Below are 20,010 nucleotides of genomic sequence, written 5' to 3'. Positions count from 1 at the left end.
CATTGGGTACATTGGGATAAGACCACTAAGTAAGGAGCACACCTGGCATTAACCATGGGGAGAAAGGGAGAGAGGATGTCACCATAATGATCCAATCAGCTCCCTGAAACTTGACCCCTGACCGCCATTCATTCTAGCAGCACCACCCTGATGAGCCCAGAGAAGAGCTCCCTCAGTCCTTATCCTGCTCTGAACCCAATTCTAATATCCCTGCTGCTCCGTATCCTTCCAGCAAATTCTCTTTTTACCCAGAGTCCGTTTCTGTCGCTTGCATTCCGATAACTCTGACTGAGGTACCTCTCCATAATGCTACTTCTTATGGACAATGCCTAATTCTTACTTAGCATCCAGCATACTATATAGATCTAGCCTTCATCTGTGGGAAGAAAATAAAAGCCAAACTAAACATTTTCACCAGCTTTAGCATTTCGCCCAGGTGAAGCTAAATGCCAAGCAAAATTTCTCAGCTGGTTCCATAGAGCTTTTCTTAAGTAGCTTACTGCTTTGTGTCTTGCATCTATTTTTGCAGCACGCCCACCACTTAGCGGTCCTCTTGGGAAGGGACACATCCCTTCTTTGATTTTCACCCTCATGAGAGCCACCCATATTTGAATTCTGTTCTGTTGGCTATTTGTCTTTCATTTTGGAAAATAAAGGGGGTGACATGAAGGGGAGGGGGCACATTCCATTGTAAGTAACAGGAAGGTTAAAAAAAAAATTCTAACTTGGACACCAAGAGAGAATGGGTGGAAGGTTAAAAAGGCCTCCTTACCTCTTGTTGTTTTAATTCACTTCAAATAGCCTAAAGCTATTATCTCCAGGCAGGTTGAATTTTTTTTCTATCAAGACAACTGATTGCCTCATTTGAGACCCAAACAAATCTTTAAACACGGCCTTCTAGTGGTCTTCTTCTGGCCACCTGCCTCTGAATTTGTAGAGACTTCACCCTAAGTTCACCCTAATGATATAAGAATTTCTGTTAAGTGTCATAGCCAGGGGCCAGGAAGTCCCTAAGATTGGTGGAAGTGAGACTTTAGCCAACTTATCTAGCTTGTGTCAGAATGTTTATATTCATTCTGTTCACCTTATTTAGCATGTGTCTGTATGTTTATATTCATTCAGTACTGTTTCCTTCCTTTCCGAGAATGTCAAAGCTAAGAATTGATTTTGTTAATTCGGCATGATCTGTCTTTCATCGTTCTCCTCACACTTAAAACACCTGCTGTCAGTTTATATCTATCTCTGCAGCCACGTGTGGGAAACTCTTGCCATTTATAGAATTCAGGGAAGCCTGTCCATGGACTTATAAAATAAGTCTCATTTTCCCCCGCTTGAATATTTTTCTGCCTCACTCGTGTAACTTTGGCAGAAATGTAGCATAAGGGCATTGCAATATAATAAGGCAATTAATAATATGTGGAGCCAACAAGAGACGTAATACAATGTTACACTTCTCTCACCTATAACACATTGAGCTGTAAAATATGAAGTATGGTTGTCTTTATCTTTATACCACCAAAGAAACCCATAAAGATAAAGAATGACAGCATCTGAAAAGGAATTTGCATTTCCAAACCTACCTGTCATTTCAAATGGCAGGTGAAACATAGACGCAGACTGGAATGGAAGCCAGCAGACAGAAAAAAGGAATTGGGAGGGAAATCTGATGGTCCTTATTTCTTTAAAAGAATGGTTTTAGTATTGTATGGTCTCATGTTCATCACAAAGGAAATTAGAACAGTATGCCTTCACATACCAAAAAGGAAGGAGGAGGGAGAGGGGGACTTGGGGTGGAAGTGACTGGAAAGGAAATCTGGAAAGACAAATAGCAGGCATTCTCTGAAACAGGATGTAAACTCAGGTTTCTAAGCCGCGATGATTTCTGGGCAGCCCGTGCTGTTCCCACATGAGCTGCTATGTTTGGTGTGGGTATTTACTCACGCCTCATTTTTGAACAGTCTTGGCTTATGATGTTTTCCCTTCTAGAGAACTGGAATAAAGTCTGAGGGTTGGAACGCATCAAGAGACACAGCACAGTGTGTATCCTCTACCATGTATCATTAAAAAATTACACAGACCAGCAGCAGCTCATTCTTTCCTCCAATGCAGTTACTATTATAGCTAAAACCTGCAAATAAATTAAAAAATAGGCCAGATTCTTTTAGCAAAAGAGATAATATTTAGTGGAAATTTGAGCTCTGTGGATCAAAACGCCTCTCATTTTTTAAAGAAAACAAGAAACATCACATATGGAAGAGTTGGGTATATTTTGATGAACATATGGTGCTTCTTGGAAAAATAATCATCTTTCCCTCGTTCCCATCTCTTTCTGATGAGCACTCCCCATCTATACTCATACCAGGGCCATCTAATAACTTCTTTTTCTTTTGCATTTATTTTAGAAGTTGTAATCTAATTACTGTGGCAAGACTAATTCAATATTTTCTATCAAAATGTGTAGTTTACTTATCAGAATCTCTTGATCTTTTGCACCCAGCCCACCAACCTCCTCACACCTCTGACAGCTGTCAGTCTTTTCTCTGTATCTATGAGTCTATTTCTATTTTGTTTGTTAGTTTATTTTGTTCATTAGATTCCACATGTGAGTGAAATCATATGGTGCTTGTATTTTTCTGACTGGCTTATTTCACTTAGTATAATACTCTCTAAGTCCATCCATGTTGTCACAAGGGGTAAGATAGTCTTTTTTTTCTGGCTGATAATATCCCATTGAGAAAATATACCATAGCATTTTTATCTACTTGTCTGTTGATGAAACTTGGGCTACTTCCAAATCTTAGCTATTATATATTATGCAATGCTGCAATGAACATAGGGGTGCATAAACTAGTATTCTTTTGAATTTCAGGTTTCTACAGATATATATTTAAAAGTGGGATTGCTGGGTCATATGACAGTTCCATTTTTAATTTTTTTTTTTAGTAACTCGATGCTGTTTTCCACAGTGGCTGCATCAATCTGCATTCACAAGAGTGCACAAGGGTTTCCTTTTCTTCACATCCTCACCACCACTTGTTTGTTGATCTATTGATGATAGCCATTTTGACAGGTGTGAGGTGATCTCTAGTAGTGGTTTTAATTTGCATCTCTCTGACGGTAGTGACAGTGAGCACATTTTCATATGTCTATTGGCCATCTGCATGTCCTCTTCAGAGAAGTGTCTCTTCAGGTCCTTTCTTATTTTATTAATTGAATTGTTTGTTTGTTTTGGTGTTGAGTTGTATTAAGTTTTAGATAATAACCCCTTATCAAATATATCATTGGCAAATATGTCTTCCCATTCAGTGGGTTGTCTTTTGTTTTTATTTCAGAGAGAAAGGGAGAGGGAGAGAGAGATAGAAACATCAATGGAGAGAGAGAATCATTGACCGGCTGCCTGCTGCACACCCCACACTGGGGATGGAGCCTGAAACCCCACCATGTGCCCTGACCAGGAATCAAACCATGACCTCCTGGTTCATACATAGGTTGATGCTCAATCACTGAGCCATCCCAGCTGGGCATCTTTTAATTTTGTTGATGGTTTCCTTTGCTGTGCAAAAACTTTTTAGTTTGATGGAGTCCCATTTGTTTATTTTTCTTCTATTTACCTTGCCTAAGAAAATAAATCACAAAAATAATGCTATGAGAGATGTCCAAAATCTTTCTTCCAATCTTTTTTTCTAGGATTTTTTAGGTACTGGGTCTTACATTTAAGTATTTAATCTGTTCTGAGTTTATTCTTGTGTAGGTGTAAGAAGGTGGTCTAGTTTCTTTCTTTTTTTTTCTTTTTTGTCAAATTTTTCCAACACCTTTATTGAATAGACTGCCTTACCCCATTGTTTGTTCTTGCCTCCTTTGTTAAATATTAATGTACCATAAGTAGAAACAGGAAGGAAACACAAAAATTGTATTCCACACAGCTTGCTTTACTTCTGAGTGGATAAACCTTTCCTCTGTCCCTATGTTGTCACAAGATGGCCACCCATGTCATCACAAGATGGCTGCCACAAGATGGCCATCCCATGTCATCATAAAATTGCAACCCCCATGGTGTCACAAGATGGATTGCAGGGGAGGGCAGTTGGGGACAACCAGGCCTGCAGGAGAGGGCATTTGGGGGCAATCAGGCCTTCAGGGAAGGGCAGTTGGGGGTGATCAGGCCGTCAGGGGAGCAGTTAGATGCCAATCAGGCTGGCAGGGGATCCATTCTAATTGAAATATCTGCTGGTATATTTCAGTTAGTTGAGTGTCACCCATACACTGAGAGATCACTGGTTCAGTTCCTAGTCAGGGTACATGCCCGGGTTGCAGGTTTGATCCCTAGCAGAGGGCATGCAGGAGGCAGCCAATTGATGTTTCTTTCTCATGTCAGTGTTTCTCTTCCTCTCTCTCCTTCTCTCTTCCTCTCTCTCTCTCTCTCTCTCTCTCTCTCTCTCTCTCTCTCTCTCTCTCTCTCTCCCTCTCTCATCAATAAAAGCATATTTTTAATAAATAATTAAAACAAATTTCCACCTGATATCAAGTAAGATGAGAGCTGATTTACAACCAATTCATGAAAGCCAATCATACCTTCAGACCAGAAAACTCCATAATATTCTACTTAAAAGTTAAATGTATTTAAATAGCAGTTTTCATTGGCCCTTTACAAGAAAATTTCCTAACATTTTCTAAAAGCAAATGTCTTTAAATATTGTATTTTATATCCTAACTGAAAGAGTAGATTTATTTCTTTCACAAAGTAGTGTATTTGCATTTTAAAAGTCATACTAGACCACCTATAGATATATGGCATTTTGAAAAGTTGTTCAAAGTTCTGGTACATTTATTTTCTAAACAAAGGTTAATGGTTCCATTTTAGGAAAAAAACACTAGTATTTTCATTTTAAACCTTTAACAAGTTATTTGAGTTTAAATGTTTCAACAAATTGAAGGCTTTCTGATTGAAATAAAAATGTGAAATGGAAAAACATTTTGAAAAGCCACCCAAATAAAGCAGATATCTATCTATCTATCTATCTATCTATCTATCTATCTATCTGTAAAAGCCTAAGTGACCGTTTGACGGTCCAACCAGTAGCTTTGATGCACACTGACCACCAGGGGCATATGTCCATGCAGGAGTTACCTGCATGGACATATGCCCCTGGTGGTCAGTGTGCATCAAAGCTACTGACTTGGCAGCTGAAGTTCTCAGGTGACACTCCTAGAACCAGAGAGGAGGGAGCCTGATTCCTGGGTGCATCACCTGAGAACCCCTCTTGCAATCCGGGATTCCCCCCAAGGGATGTTGGAGATCTAGTTTTGGCCCGGTCCCCGCAGGCCAGGCCAAGGGACCCCATAAGTGCACAAATGCATGCACTGGGCCTCTAGTATAGATATAATTGTCAAGTGGAAGTTAATGACAATGTCTCATCCACAAAATGAAAAGTGTTCTTCATAAAATCAGTGGCTCTGTTAATGGTCCCATTTCTTTGTTCTTCAAACTCTGGAGTTGTCTCATTTTTATTAAACAAAACCTAAAGCTGATTGGTATGCAGGCCATTCTGTGTTATTAAAACAATAAATATGGTGCCTTGCTGGTGTGGCTCAGTTGGTTGGAACATTGTACCATGTACTGGAAGGTTGCTGGTTCAATTCCCAGTGAGGGCACATACCTAAGTTGCTGGTTCAATCCCCAATCAGGGCACATATGGAAAGCAAACAATCGATGTTCTCTCTCTTTCTCTCTCGCTCTCTCTCTCTCCCTCCCTCCCTCCCTCTCTCAGCCCCCTCTCTAAAATCAATAAACATATCTGCAGGTGAGAATCAAAAAAAACATCAGATATGTCACTGCATTATTTATGACTCTGTTGGAGCCTGTAGTGAGCAGTCAAAATCCTGCAAGTCTAAAGGGCTTCACCAGACATGTGTGGTCCTATGAATGGGCCATGTCAGTACATTAAGAATCAAGTGCTTTTCTTGTCAGTTAATGGCAGTGAAGGCTTTATATTTCCTTTGTTGTTTCTGAAAAGAAATGGGAAATCTGCTATTTAGACTCTAAGACAACTAAAATAGAAGCATTTTGTGGCAGATGGGATTTTTATGAGCTGTTTGTCACCATACACCAGTCTTGTTAAGAAGCAATTGTTTTCTGCTTCATTACACTACGATAGCTCTGTTTAGGGTTCCACTGAGCTGTGAAATTATTGTAAAACTTCTATAAGGAGTGGAGATGGGAGTTTTTATATATAATAAAAGATGGTTGACAAATGTATACTAAAAAGTGGTCAAACGCACTATTTTTTCATGTCAGGGAAATAGAAATATGCTCAGTCTCCTACTTATGCTTAATCTGCTCATTTATGCCAACAGAGAAAACTAGATAATACTTTTATTTTCTTTGCCTAAGAAAGGTAAGAGTTTACATAGTCTTCATGACATGCATATAAATAGATAGGGATTAGTATTTGAGTAAGGAGCAATTTCAGCTTAAAATACATTAAAAAAAATAGTAAATGCAGGAAATACATTTTTAGTGGCTTTATTTTCCTGAAAATTAATCTGCTATTGGGTTTCTTTTCATATTTAACGGTGTTTTTAAAGGATCAGCACTGGGGCCAAGAGGAGTCTAAGCTTCCTATTTTAAAGATTATGAACCTATCATGTCACCTTTCCTGGCTGTACACCCCATTCATTGTAATTCACGGGGGCGTCAGGAGGGCTTGGTCTAAATCCTGGCCTACCCACTTACTTATGTGACTTTAGTTACATTAATTACCCTTTCTGAACCTCATTTTCTTCATCTATAAAAAGATGATTGGTAACACAAATTTTGCAGTCTTGATTATCTGCATAACAAATTCTCAGTGGCAAACAATAATAAATATCCATTTAGCTCATGAGTCTGTGGGGTTCAGTAGATTCAGGCTGAGTTCATCAAGATTATCTGTGCATACTCATGTGCTCTCCTGCTCATGTCTGTGGCCTGACTCTGCTGGGGCTTGGCTGATCTTGGATCAACTTATACAATTGGGGCAATTTGGCCCTGGCTCATGTGCCTCCCCTCATCCAGCCAGCTAGCTTGGGATCATTCTCATGACAAGGCAAAGGTGTTAAGAGAGAACAAACCCAGTCACACAGATTTTTTCAAGTCCTTGCTTGCATCACATTTGCCATTGACCAAAGCCAAATCACATGGCCCAGTCAGGGGGGACGATGCTACAAGTTGCATGCAAAAAGTACGCAGAAGCAAGTTAGAAGCAGGTTCGTTCCAAGTTTATACGCGCTACTGGAGATTCTCCTCACTCTGGGCTAAGTTCAGATAGTTCTGGGTAGCTGCAGTGATGTAAAGCTAGCACTTTGGAAATATGCTAAATACCCTGATGGTGACTCTTTTGGTAGAGCAAATTATTAACTCTTAATTTTTTTGTTTTGTAAAACCAGATTTTGATATGTTACATGTTTCAAGTGAGATCTATAAATCAGCTTTTTAAATTGTGTAATCCTCTGAGCCTGCAAGCATCAACAGTCGTAATAATTCCATGAGACATACATGCTCAGACCTGGGGCTAAGCAAAGGCAGTTTTTCATGCCTGTCAGTTTGGGGGTTAAGTACTGGCTGAGCTGCTGGAATATGCTGTAAAATTATCCTTAAAATTAAAACACAGAAACATTCACTTAACTCCAAAAGCCCTCGTTAATGCAATTAAATATTTTGATCCATTGAAACAAACATGTTTTGAAAACTAACCTGAGCCAAGAAACCCTAAAAAAGGAGAAAATGTCAGTGAACCAAAGGATACCAAGGCGGCAATGGAAACAAGTCAACAAAAAACATCACATATTATAAAGGCCGATGACAGCTGTCTGATGATCTAGAAACCCCTTCTGTTGTACCAGTGCCACCATTTTAGACATCTCTTGGATTGCCACAGGAAAATAAATGTCACAGGGCCTCTTTGTATCACATGTATTGTAATTTTAATGAAATTAACTATCGCTAGCTTTTACATGAAAACTTTTTTAACCTCAGAATCAGACGGGCTTAAAATCTCTACCTGCTACGATGGCAAATGATGCCTTTGTGAGCTGACCTTGATTTTAAATGTTGCCCTTAAAATATTCATTCTGGGAAGGAGAAGACCCTGACGCAATTCTTTCCAACATATTAATAGCTCTCACCGAGACAATTAGGTCATTGCTGAATCAAGTCAGAAGCACCTCCATCTGTAGAATAAACTGAATTTTTAAAGGATTTTTTCAGTTGTACATTTTATAGAACATCCTCGCCTGGAAAGCACGCGTCACCCCTAGAGAGTGGGCTCTTTGGGGACTTTCATAGAATCAGAGGGTCGGGAACACGTTCTCTCTTAATGCATCTCTGCAAAGCACTTCAGGTGGGAGATGACCTGGAAATGGGGGTTTTAGAAAGTAATTCAGATGACAATGTAGAGATAATGAGGTTCTGAACCAGGGCCGTATCCATGGAAATGCCAAAGAGGGAACGAGTCAAGAAATCTCGAAGAGGCAAAATAAATGTGACTTATTGGATACAGGCAGTATGGGGTGAATAAGGGGGAAGATAAGATCATGAATTTTATGATACAGTACAAAGGAGAAAAAGATCAGACTTAAGGAAGAAAATTTATTCCACACATGGGCATGCTGGGTATTAAAACTTTTAGGACATGTAACAAACAATTAGAAATTCAAATCTAAAGTTTGAGAGAGATAACAATTCTGAAGAATACAATTGGAGGGCTGTGCATATGGTACCATAAAGTTCAGCACAGGGAAGAAGAGATCCTCTGAGGGAAAAGTGGAGAAGAATGCTTAGAAGAGGAGTTTGAAATGGCTAAATGCAATCAGCAGACAGGAGAAGATAAGCCATTTGTTCAATCATTTACTCAATTCATAAACAGCTTGAATTAATCAACCCTTTTATTCTACTTTGTGGAGAGAATTTGGTGGGTAGGTGGGTGGATAAGGAAGGGATGCTTCAAAGTTCTTTGTCTTGCCAGAAGAATGGTGTAGGCTGTTTTCCAAAACAGCTAAATGTGGATGACCCAAATGGGTGTGGCAAGTCTTGAGAGAGAGCTATTCCAGAAGTCTCTGGACAGAGTTGATTAGAAACAACTTGGAGCACAAGAGTGAAGAAGGGAGCAAGTTTAGCACACTGCCCCTCCTCCCCACACTGCCTCGCCTTCAGTACTCCATCACCAGTTCCCACCCTCTTCTCTCACTCCAGGTCCTTCTTCCAAGGGCCAACAAAGCTTCAATCAAAACATCAGGAGTTTTTCAGGAAAGGGGTTGTATTTACCTGCTTGGGACAGTGAAACCATCTAAAGTAAAGGGCCAAAGCTTCCTGCAGTCCATGTAATGCAAAACACACATAAACACACACTCATGCAAATGTGTTTACCCTTTCCTTCTTGGCCTCATGGAAGTTTCAAGACTTTCTTTACATCACCATCTCCTCCTGATATATAGCTCCTTTGTCTTTTTCTTCTATCACGGTGGCTTAATTCAGACACATCTCATGCTGTTTGTTTCTCCGGGCATCTGAATGCTCATCTCTAGATAAGCTTCTCTGTGCTCCAGTGTCTCTCTGGCTCTCACATCTTGCTCCTGCTCTTGTTCCTCTTCCCACACTATTTTCACTCTAAAAAGCACACAAGGTCTTAATGCACCATTAACACATGGGAAACCTACACAAATCAGCCGGCCAAGTCTGTCAGCCACAGTGTTCCTCTTGTCCCAGCTGCAAGGAGGATAGACAGAGTAGTTAATGTCGATATAAATTCTCACATTAAAAATTCAGAGTGCCACTGTGGCCCAAGCCAAGGGAACTCCAAAAATTCATTTGGAATAAGCAGCCTTCCAGAGTCATATTGCTCGGAAGACACATAATTTCCTGAAGGAGAATCTTCATTTTATGAGCTCAAACATACATCCCCATTTTTGCCAATTGTTCAGGATTATCGGGTCAGAATAACTGCTTTAAGTAAACATTCATAATGTTTCCATCATTTCCTGTGTGAAGAACTGTTCTGCTTCTAATATATACACTATAACTTTGCAAAGCATTGTTTTTATCACTGCTGCACTTGTGTTTTTACTACAAAAGCTTATTGTTGCTGATCTATGGTATTTTTCTTGCCATCAAAGTATTTGCTACATCCATCTAACCCTTTTCCCCTCTGTATAATGTTTTAATTTAGATAGGAATATCACTTTGTTGTTTCTTGTGCTGAGAATTCTTTTATGGTGAAAAAGCTAATGGCATATTTAATCACCCTATTATTGTTATCTATATATCTTGGTATAATGGTAAATGTCTGAGAAAGCTCAAATCCTGAGAGAGGAAAAAAGTGAGGTCATCCACAGGGATAGATATATAGTGATTATTACTGAGTTCATGTTTTCAATTTAATCACTCCCTATGACCCATTTGCCCTTAGGACATGACTGTTGAACAAAATTATTTCACTTACACTCCTTTTAATGGGAACTGTAATTCTAGTCAGCAGCTCTTTGTGTTACAAAAGACTGCACCTCCTACCACTCATTCACCAGGTTTAGAAATGTGCTATAATTCAAATAAAATTTCTCCTGTAAGACAATGGAGCATATGACCCTTTATGATAAACTATAATTTTGGGGTGCATAACACAATTGTTCTGTCATTTGTTATTCCTGGAGGTAAAACACTGGTTAATATTAAAACATCCTGCTCTATGTATTTCATTCAACACTACCTAATAATGCATCCTTTTGTTTTCTTGACAGAGATTTAAAAGTGTTACAAACCTCTGCCATACCCAAGAAAGAACATTTTAATAATCTTCTTAATCTCCCTTAAATCTCCCCAACACAGCAATTTTCAACCTGTGTCCTGTGGCACACTGCTGTGTCACAAGAATTATTAAAACATGCCACACTTGACTGTTTAATCAGGAGCAATCACCTCTTTTTCCTTAGATTATCAAATAAAGAATGTGATAGCAGGCAACACAACTATAGTTGCCCAGTGTGAGGAAATCAAAGTTATACCCCTTTTTTTCTTGCCAGATTAGAAAAAAAATAATTTATTTTGTTGTGCTGCAGAATGTTAGTAATTAGTTTATATCATGAGATGAAAAAGGTTGAAAACCGCTGCTCTAGCATAATATTCCTCAGAATTATTCTTTCCCACATGCTAAACTAAATAGGTCCTCAAATGAAGTCTAGGTAGTTATCTATTCCTCTGTTTATGTTGCTCCTATGAAGCCAAGGCTCGAGGATTAGCACTGAGTGAAACAGGACATCTTTGAAAAGGTTTTCCTATTGTCCCAGCTTATGCTCCAGAATTAGGACACCTTTCCATTCATGTCTGTCCAAAAGACAAGCAGGATTCTGAGTCCCTAAATGCAAGACGACCTGTTTGTCTTGACAGCCACATGGCAGCCACTTCCTCCAGCACCATGGCCAGTTGACCTCCATAGTTTCCCAAGGAGACACTCCAGGGAAACGTGTTTTGTGGACTAGCACCTGAACATGCCTTCCTCCAGCCCTCGTGAACTGGGCCAGGCCAGCTATGGGCCTCAAACTCTCTCTTGCCTTGGGCACAGGACTAGATGACAGCCAGCTTTCCCTCCACTTCCATCTGGACCCCACTATGATCTTACTGCTTCCCCAGGATGTTTCCAGATTAGGGGCATTTTTAGTACCAGCTTCCCAAGGCAAACACAATTAGAAATCCAGATAAGCAAATTCCTTTAGCCTCGTCCCTGATCAGAACAGGACCAAACTGTCCAATTCCTGTTTCTTTTTCTCACATATTGATTCCTAACCCCACCTGACCATGCCTGCCTTGAGCTTGCCTCTAATAACCTGTCAATGAGAAGTGTTTCTTGATGCATCTTATCACAATTTTACCTCACCATAACTTCCGTATAAAAGGAAAGAGGAGAGCCGGGACCAGTTTGGCTCAGTGGATAGAGCGTCGGCCTGCGGACTGAAAGGTCCCGGGTTCGATTCCGGTCAAGGGCATGTACCTTGGTTGTGGGCACATCCCCAGTGGGGGGGGGTGCAAGAGGCGGCTGATCGATGATTCTCTCTCATCGATGTTTCTGGCTCTCTATCCCTCTCCCTTACTCTCTGTGAAAAATCAATAAAATATATTTAAAAAAAAAAAGGAAAGAGGAGAGAGAGAGAGAGAAAAGAAGAAGAAGAAGGAGGAGGAGGAGGAGGAGGAGGAGGAGGAGGAGGAGAAGAAGAAGAAACCAAGAGAGAGAGGAGGAGAGAAGGAAGGAAGGAAGGAAGGAAGGAAGGAAGGAAGGAAGGAAGGAAGGAAGGAAGGAAGGAAGCCAAACAGGCATAAAGATTTTGTTCCTAATGTTCTATTTATAACTCCTTCAGTTTTTCAATTAAAAGCTACATTTCTTACTTTCCATCCCAGTTTAGTGAGCTTGTTATATGCCTTTGAGCATTTTACCTCATCCTTGATTCTTCATAGGTCAAATAAGGTGGCTGGAGAAGACATTAATCTCCCCCTAGAAATGAGTGTGTGATGACTACCCTTCTGGCTCAGCACCATTAAGTAAGACCAGCCCTCAGCCCAAGCATCTTTCACTAGCTGAGATGGCACTGTTTATAGTTCCAACAGAGCAGTCTTTTCTACCCGGGTCCATAATTAGTTTCTTGACTCACTGAATTCTGACATATGAGAGGGAAACTAAGACAAATATTCTCAAAACTTTCAGCCATTTTCTTTTCATCATAAAAGAAATTTTTTAAATAATAAAAGGAAAATCATTGAACTTCCAAGGCACACTGGTTGTCTGAAGCCTACAGTTTATTGAAATTTTACTGCAAATGAGTCCGTTTTAGACTGTGCCGCACCAACACAGCCAAGGGTTCAGCGAGCCTAAGAGTGGGCCGGTGAAGGATGAAGAAAAGACAAAGAGAATAAGCTGGGTCTAGGTAGATCTTCTGTGCCTGGCTGAGGCCACAGAACAGATCCAGACTGCAAACTAATGGTTTGTTTTATAGACAGAGATAAACAAGGTAATTTACAATGTTCTTATAAATTTCACTTGTTTTGGCAGCACTTGCTGCACCTCCCACAGCCATTAGCTATCCAGGAAAGATCTAGGGAGCAGTCACAAGATCAAGCTTAATTATACTTCACAATTATACTTGCTTGTGACTTTGCCAGAAGGTCAGTCCGAGGCTTAACCCTAAAACCACTCCCTATATTAGACTTTGGGAATTTCAGAAACCACTTGGTCAAGACTTATGAGAACTAAACTCAATAGAAGTCACCGGAGATAGATGAAAAGGAATCAGATAACCATTCTATCAGTCACAGTTCAACCCAGGAAGAACCAATAGGTAGGGGTGTGTGTGTGTGTGTGTGTGTGTGTGTGTGTGTTATGCGATTATGAAGGCTGGTTAAAAAATTAAAAATTAAAAAAAATTAAAAATAAATAAAAAAAGTCCAAAGTCCATAGGGCCAACTTCAAAAAAGGGAGAAATGAGGAAGCTGTTACTCATGGACACAGGCTGAAGCACGTGTCCACAGGCAGTCAAGAAGAAAGATTATGAGCAGGCTGGAGCCCCACAGGCACAAGCTGAAGCTAATTATCCACAGGCCCTCACGCAGTGGACATTATATGCAAGTTGCCACCGCAAGACCCAGAGAAGAGGGAGAGTAAATTTAGACCCAGCTGCTGTTGGAGTCTCTGAGCGCAGGGAAAGACTTCTGAAAAGGCTCTTCTGATTAGGTCAGACACATGGAGGATAATTTTCTTTTTGATTAACTTAAAGTCAACTGACCAAGGACTCTAAACTGCAAGATCCCTTCACTATAGCACCTAAATTAATGTTTGATTGAATAACTAAGAACTATAGTTCAGCCCAGTCAAGTTGACACATAAAGAAGCCATCATACTCCGTCTCCTAAAACTAGTTGAGGAACTCTATTAATCTACCTGTAGCCATTACAGGAACACCTGCTGTGTGCAAAGCCCTGTGTTGTGCGCTGGGGGAAAGTTAGTTTATTGCACAGGAACCTAGGAAGAAAAAGTGAGGCACCAGCAAGAGCAAAAATATCTAATGAATGAAACAGGGTTAATGACAAGGAGAGGAATATTTAAAATAAGATAAATACATATTTTAAATTATATTAAGAATGAGGGGGAAAACTGATTTCTGTAGGAAAAAAATTGGAAAACATCCACATTGGTATAGTACCAAAGTCATAGTAATATTGATGCATAATTAACATTCTCAGAATGCAGACCATGACTTAGTTCATTTTCCCAAAGAAGCTTTCTCAACTAATGAAAATTTATAAATACATATAATATGTTAAAGGGAAAATTTTATTTACAAGTTCCGGAGAGGAACCACTCTGATCCCAGACTATAAAATTAAATTTCATCCTTAGTGGAACTGTATGTTATAAAACAGCGTGTCTGTCACTGTTGATTTTTTTGTTATGCTCAAGAGAATGAAAGACAATGCAAAAGCACACTATAGAAAAGACCTGAGGGAAAAAACAAAGTCATGTATATATTTAGTTGTGAGAATTGTCACATTATTATGAATTCTGGGCTCTCTGAGTCTAATAATGTAACCTGCATAAACTGGGCTTGCTAGAGGCCAGCGTGAGCACCATGGAGCCTCCAAAGTCTGTCTCTCACCTCTCAGCAGCTATTCCTCATACTGAACCCCTCCCCATATTTATTCATTTCTCTCTCTCCCTCTTCTCCATCTCTCCATGCCTCTGCTCTGAATTTCTTTGTCTTCACCTCTCCTCCTCTTTCTAACACAGAGTAGTCTGGCCTATTTTTTGGTTTCTGCCATTCTCCTCCCCATTTCCCACCCCACACCTCATTTAGCACAACAGAGGCCCTATCTCAGGCCAAGAGAACAAAGGATTTTTTTTTTTCTTCCATTGAAGTTAAGGGGAGCGTACAATTGCAAATATCCATTATTTTATGTAATTTTTTTCCTGACAGAGCTGTAAATCTCCAATGCATTTGCAAGTAATGAATCAGAACTACTTCTTCATTTCTCACATGCAAAAAAAAAAAAAAAAGTCAGAAAAAAAGATATATATGCTCATCTCAGGTGTCACACTAAAATGGGGGGGAGGGTTCTATTTATTATTTGCTGAACTGCTCTTAATATTTTTATTTCTCTAGATAAAATACAATGTGGGAACCAAAAAGATAAAAGTTTATCTTTATTTTGTTATTTTTAAGAACTAGAAAATAAATCTTATGGTTGGGGATGTTTTTGAGACATTAAAAAAAAAAAATACAGAGTTGACAGCCAGCATTATTCGTGCCTCAGAGGAAACCAGATTTGTTACAGCTGATTCTCAATTACTTCAGGAGCTGGCAGGGCAATTTGAGAATCAACTAGATCTCTGCTTCGCTCTATGCCTCCTGCTGCAGGGCTCCTGGCCTTTGTACTGCAGGTTGGGATATCTGTGGGAAGGTGAACAGGGACTGGAGAAGTCATCCGTCCAGTCAATTCATTCTGTTCCCCTGCTACTTGATAAAAAGCTTAGTGTGAGATGCTGGGGGGGAGGGAATGTTACTAAAATAAGACATATAGATTGGGGGGGGGGGGACATTTCAATTTCCTCTGCTATTCCTGGTCATCATTCTTTTTCATATTCAAGAGTAGGCTTTAGCTGAAACCAGATTGGCTCAGTGGATAGAGCGTCGATCTGCAGACTGACAGGTCCCAGGTTCGATTCCCGTCAAGGGCATGTACCTTGGTTGCGGGCACATCCCCAGGAGGCAGTTAATCGATGTGCAAGAGGCAGTTAATCGATGATTCTCCATCATTGATGTTTCTAACTCTCTATCCCTCTCTCTTCCTCTCTGTAAAAAATCAACAAAATATATATTTAAAAAAAAAAAAAGAGAAGGCTTTATATTCAAGCATACAACTTAATCACCCACATTCATTATCCAATCTGGATTAACTGAAAATTTTAATTTTTTCAATAATGACACAAGTAGTATTTAGTCTATTTCCTGTGGAAAGGTCTAAGAGGAGAAGGGGCTGAGGAAGCAACCAGTTTCTCACTTGAGGGACTCAGCTTTGACCCTCACAAAATGCACTTGCTAATGGCTCACCTTCCTGAAGAGAACCTTTTGTTTATAGTCACCCAACGTTGAAAGAGATCAAGCTGTTTTAAAAATTGAATGTGGCCAAGTTGCACTCGAAACTTTTTGCCTGGCCCAATCTTCTCCTACTTGCCTCATTCAGCGCCATAAAGTGCTTCTCCTCCATGAAGAAGTTTTAAGCACTTTAGTTTGCCCTGTAAGTCTCTGACGTTCTCCTCCCCCTCAGTGACCTGCTCCGTTGCGGGTCCAATTGTGTAGCTCACAAACAAAATCTCCTCAGAAATGTCCGGCGAGGCCGCCTCTCCAGGGCTGCCTGGGACTTGAGAGCTTTCATTTCCTCCCCTATGGAGAGCTGCAATGATCCAGCATGAAGGCCAGAATGAGGGACGGGGGGAGAAGTGTCATTTAGTTGTTAGAGCTCATCTTTTGTAGTTTCCTCTGCTAGGTACAGCAATTCCCTAATTCTTTCCTGGGGTTATGAAGTTAATTTTGACCTTTTGTCTTAATTGGCATATAAACATAAATTTACTAGAAAATCAATCATGTTCTAAGGGACAGTTGAATTTTTACCTTATTCACGATACCTATTTTTATTATTTAAGGTGGTTCAGTTCAACTGTGGTTTTGCAAATAGATGGAATCATTTCCAGAAAAATCATAATAACAAATCAATGTCTTATTCTAGAATTATAAAAGCATAAGCCTCTTTTTAAATAACCACAGTTCCATGTCAGAAAATCTAAACAAATGTGTGGTTAAGAATGATTGTTATACCTTAGGGACTTAGTTTATACAAGATAGATTAGCAAGATATGAGCCTCATTATGCATGAAAGTCATTTGTTTTTCCATGAATCCAGCACAGCACAAGTTCTGTGGTTGCAATTCATAAAGAGAACGAATGTGAAGACTGAGCGCTGTTATGACATTAATCTTCATGAATATGGAAAGAAGTGAATTATTATCTTCCTTTTTATGAGGTGAAGAGAACTGTCACAACAAATTTGAATCTTGGTGTACAGTATATTAGAATGTGAAAGCTGAAAGGGCCCCAGAGAGTTAGTCTAACCCTTCTATTTACTCAAAGGAAAGGAAAAATGTTCTTAAGAGACTCACCCAACTTTATGTGGTGAGCTAATGGCAAAGATAGTACAGATCTTTGGATTCCCAAAATCTTGATGATTTTTTTTTTTTTTTCAATCAAAAAGAGGGGCAAATTTTCCCTAGATCCGGTTTTCCTTTTTTTGTTTTATTTTTATTTATTATTATTTTTTTTTTTTTGGTGTATAAACTGCTTAGTAATAGACAAGACCTACAGATAAAGGACATACCCACAGTGCGATTCCATCAACCCTGGTCTTGGTGTGCTGGCCTTGAACACGAAGACTCCAGAGTGGCACAGCCCTCTGTGGATTTTCTCAGCCATTCCACATCTTCACGGAGCTTGTTGTCCATATCATTGGCCAGGAGCTGGTTGTAATTTCTGTCCTTCATGTCCTTCTGTCTGTTCAGGAGCCAGTCTGGAACCTTGTCCCGGCATGGATCCTGCATAATGGTGATCACACATTCCACCTCACCCTCAGTGAGTTCTCCTGCCCTCTTGCTGAGGTCGACATGTGCTTTCCTCAACACCATAGAAGATATCTTCACCCCACACCCTAATCGCAGTGATGGCAAAGGCTATTTTCCACCGCCCATTGGCATTGGTGCTGAGTTCCTGCAAAACATGCTGGAACTATCAGGGATCATTAGAGACCTGGGGGCAACCCCAGGAGTGCATGTAGCCTCCTGTGGAAAAGGTGATTCTAATTTTCCTAAATAACCGAGAGTCTTCTATGTGTGTGCTCTCTTTAACACACTACCAGGGATCCTAAGCTAAATATAAGTAATCTATTTTTGACTACTTATTGTGAGCTAAACCACTTCTTGGTGTTTTGCTTTCACTTACATATATGCTGTGCCAATTCCATTGTCAATAAGTTCTCTCTGCTTATCCAGGTTCCTAACCTGGATAAATTATATTAAAAGAAAACGAATTATTACTATCAGATGATGCATAGAAAATGTTTGGAGCATCTAAACCATTACAAAACTTCTTCCATAGGAAAAAAAGATTGCTAAAAAAAAAATAACACATAACAAAAAGATATTCTTCTAAGATTTAAGACATATGGATGAGGCACAGGTAATAGAATTAAGCAGTAACTGTGCAAGGTGAGAAGAGAACTGGGAGATGGGGAAAGAGTCTTCTGACTTAGGCAACTGAGTGAACAAAGGTGCCTAGAACTGAAGTAGGCAAGACAGAGAATAGGATGAGTAGAGACTATGAGGAAGGATGGCAATAGGTTTAGTTTTAGGTTTAGGTTTAGATTTAGTTTTATTTGAATGCTGATGTCCTCCCAAAATTCATTTGTTGAAACTCTAACCCCTAAAATGGCATTAGGAGATGGAGTTTTGGGGCGGTGTGTAGGTCATGAGGGCAGAGACCTGAGATTGGGATTAGTAACTCATAAACGAGGCCTCCCTGTGCTCCCTTGCCCCTCTGCCTTGCATGGGAGAGCAAAAAGACACCGTCTAGGTACCAGGAAGTAGGTTCCCGCCAGAACATGACCGTGATGTCACGCTGATCTTGGACTTCCAGCCTCCAGACTGTGAGAAACAAATGGCTGTATTTATAAGCCACCAGTTCATGGCATTTTGTTATAGCGGCCCAAATGGACTAAGTCAGACATGTCGAATTTGAGTTTTATGATTCTATAATCATCCCCACCCTCGAATAAGTAGTGGTCTTTAAACAAATGCTTTGAGCTTATGCATGCCTTTAAAATGAGCAAATTTGCAAGGAACCCCTTTTATAAAACAATGAAACATTTGATAAAGCAACTCCTTAGCATATCTGTTTTGTGGAATTCCAATTTTAGTATATCGGGTTTTCCTCAAAAAAAAAAAAAAAAAAAAAAAGCACATCTGTATATATGCTCATTATAGATTTTTTTTAATTCATTGCTCCCGGAATGATGACTACCAATTCTGAAACTTGTTTGAATTGTATGTCACAACTTCAGTTTAATCCCATTTATCCTTTCGAAATTAAGTTGTCGTGTTTGTTTAAAAAAAAAAAAAAAAAAGCAATTTGGTCCAAGTTTCTCAGAAATTATCATATTTAAGACCATGGTTTTTAATCTTGGCCATGGTTTTGAAGAAGTTTTTCCTGCACCCAAAACTTCATCCCCTCCATAAACTTTATGCCATCTTCACTCCCACCCACCCCTAAACTCCACACCATTACCATCCCTACACAGAGAGAGAGAATTTTAAGACCTTTGAAAGATTTAGTATTCCTAAGTTCTTACTTTGGAGCTACTGCTGCATAATATGGCAAACATATTAAAATAACTTATGCAAATCACTTACAACTTTATGGGTTGAGTTGCAGTAGACTAGTTGATGTAATGCTATGTTCTAGAGATATCTAAATTAAATATTCATTTTATTTTTTCAGGATGGGTTTTGTTTTTTAATTTTAAAGCCAACAAAAATATTTTACATTTCAAACATTTTGTAGGACCATGAAAACTTGTAGTGCATTAAACACTTTTTCTGTAACACTTGATGGATAAACTAGTTCCAACAACAAACCCCCACTCAGAGAGAAAGATGACACATCAGTACTTTCAGAACGTTTTTGCTGATTTCTTTTCTCTCACACATAAATAATTTGTATCATTTTAAGTATTTCTCGGCATAGACTCTTCTCTTGTGCAGTAGATGGCACAGAGCACCCGCTGGTTTGGGAATTGGTGATTAGCTGGCTTGTCCTGGGGTGGGTGCTTCTCTTCTCCAGCCATGGGATTCACTAACGGTGAAGTGAGTACACACCCAGACATCTCACGTACTTC

The sequence above is a fragment of the Pipistrellus kuhlii genome, unplaced genomic scaffold (assembly GCF_014108245.1).
Source record: "Pipistrellus kuhlii isolate mPipKuh1 unplaced genomic scaffold, mPipKuh1.p scaffold_m20_p_3, whole genome shotgun sequence".
In the NCBI taxonomy this organism is placed as follows: Eukaryota; Metazoa; Chordata; class Mammalia; order Chiroptera; family Vespertilionidae; genus Pipistrellus; species Pipistrellus kuhlii.
This window is presented reverse-complemented; position numbering follows the sequence as displayed.